This window comes from Ipomoea nil, unplaced genomic scaffold (assembly GCF_001879475.1).
Source record: "Ipomoea nil cultivar Tokyo-kokei standard unplaced genomic scaffold, Asagao_1.1 scaffold1416, whole genome shotgun sequence".
In the NCBI taxonomy this organism is placed as follows: Eukaryota; Viridiplantae; Streptophyta; class Magnoliopsida; order Solanales; family Convolvulaceae; genus Ipomoea; species Ipomoea nil.
The window spans coordinates 1,859,563-1,862,048 of NW_017617844.1; positions in this window are offsets into that span (position 1 = coordinate 1,859,563).

A 2,486-nucleotide genomic window follows, 5' to 3' on the forward strand; every position below is an offset into this window, starting at 1 on the left:
GAGTGAAGTTGTTGAGATATATATAGTTGTTTCATTTGTTTTATAAAAACTAGTATGATCGTGGCTTAGCATACTTGTTTCTAGCCTGACTTAAAGGTTAGATTAGATCTTTTGTAGACACATAAAAAACTAGAATATAACCAGTGAGCTAATAGTGGGACTCATGATTTACTTCCGCGTAATCCCTAGAGGTGGAAGGTCATGTGAACTTAAAATTAGTCCCGCGAAGGTGGAATAGCTTAAGTTTAAAAAATTTCATTAAAGTTAATTAGATGCATCAAATAAGAAAAACTTAATAGACATGCATTTCATACAACTACAAGAAGTCTAACTCAAAATTTTGTGATTACCAGACTAAGTCTACTGTCAGACTTGGTTGGGGTAATAAGTTCATAAGCTTTACGCTAATTTGCTAGTAGGTTGAGTCCTACCCATGACTAAGAGAGGTATAGATTTGACCTTGTTATAGAACTAGTGCATAAGTATTTGGAGGCATGTCGGCCAATTAAAAGCACATCTCTTGATTACTTAATCTACTAGTTTCTAGGGCAAGAACGTTGATGGATACATAAGTTTGAGGATTAAAACTTATAAATTAATTAAGGGTTGTCTGAGAGGGTCGGGGTTGACGACGGGGTAGAACATGGTTCTTATACCTATATGGTCACAACTAAAAATTAGTAAATTGTCTTTTTATTATTTTGGTTGAAAGTTAAAAGAAAAATCTTATTTTGTTTGTTTGGTTCATTTTTCAAAAAATACACAACAAAACTTTATTACAAAGTTATTTCTTATAAAATATTAATATGGTGTATTTGTGAAAAGTTATATACTACCTCTGTTTCATTTTGTGTATGGTTCAATTAACGATGCTTAAGGGTTCGACGCAATCTAAAGAATTAATACCCTACCACGAGGCACAAGGTGCTTGGCAAATAGCAAGTATTATATATCCCTTGAAGAATCAAGAATGTATGCATAAAACATAAATTTACAATTATATTTTTTAAAAAAAAATTAAATGTACGGAATATAGTTAGATTATGCCTGTTTTGACCAAAATGTCCTTTCTTTAATTTTTAATTTAGAAGAAGAAACGTGGGGGTAAAACATATCGGATTGTAAAACTCCTCATATTTTTTAAACTCATAAAATGAGATGAGCTAATAACACGTTCTTATGTTTAATTTGTGTTGGCTACAATGACCTACTGAGACATAGTACGACGTACATGAGACTTTAGAATAACTTGTGGGCATGCGTAATGTACCAAAGATTGTATCAAAATAAAATAGTTAAAGTGGTATAAAAGATCATAACATTTTATTTATTTATATGAATCACGACGATGAAGTGAATTTCGAGATTGAAGTGACACATAAGACTTCTCTAGCGTATAGACATTTTTGTACATACAAATGATTTAGTTATTAAAAATATTGTAAACATATCGTGTCACTCATCATGTGATTGTGGTAAGTCAAGCACGCTTAAATGCTTGACTATAGAATTTTTTGTCTATCTAGTTATCATATCTGACTTAAAACCAATTGATAATAAATATGTAGATATTAACTATTTAACAACATCCCTCCAAGTAAGCCATAGTGCCAGGTCTCGGATCGAGTAAGGGCTGAACTGAGCCCACTCCAACGACGCCCAACATGTTGGTTTCGTTGAAATAGAAAAGGAGATTTGATAGTAATTGAGAACGATGATTGGTAGTAATTAAAAGAATATAAGTCGAGGTTGCATGATATTGTACATTATATTTGTAGTGTTTATTACATTATATATTTAGGACAGAGTAGGTGCAATGGCAGCTTATAGTTTAGGAAAGCTTAACTAGAGTAAATTAAAGTCGTTAGGGTGTCATATTATATTGCCTACATATATATATATATATATATATATATATATATATATATATATATATAGGGAAGGGATCAGGTGCATTTGTAGCTTCCCGTGCGGATGTGCAGTGGATTAATGTGTGTGAGGTTTATACTTAATGTGCGTGAGATTTGTACTCAATGTGCCTGAGATTTGTACTTAATGTGCGTCATGTTAATATTCGTGAGTTTTGTACTTAATGTGCCTGAGTATTGTGTTTAATGTGCGTGAGATTTGTGTTTAATGTGCGTGAGATTTGTGTTTAATGTGCGTGAGTATTTCAGAATTACGAGCTCAGAAGGAAGCAGAACAGAAGCTCACGCACATTAACGCCCAAGCTTCTTGTTACATCTTCCTTCAATTTGGCCATGGATTCTGGATTATCAGTTACCTTCAATGCAGTTGAATGTTTATATAAATGACGCACGCATAGTAAAATTGAATTTCTGTTGTATTATTCCCATAACACTTAACCACCATAGCTCGCCTCCGCATCATCATCATCATGGAGGGGACAGATGGCTACTGGGGATGGGGAAGAAGCTGACATCAATATTTTCTGTTGCATTTTACACATTCACGCACATTAAGTA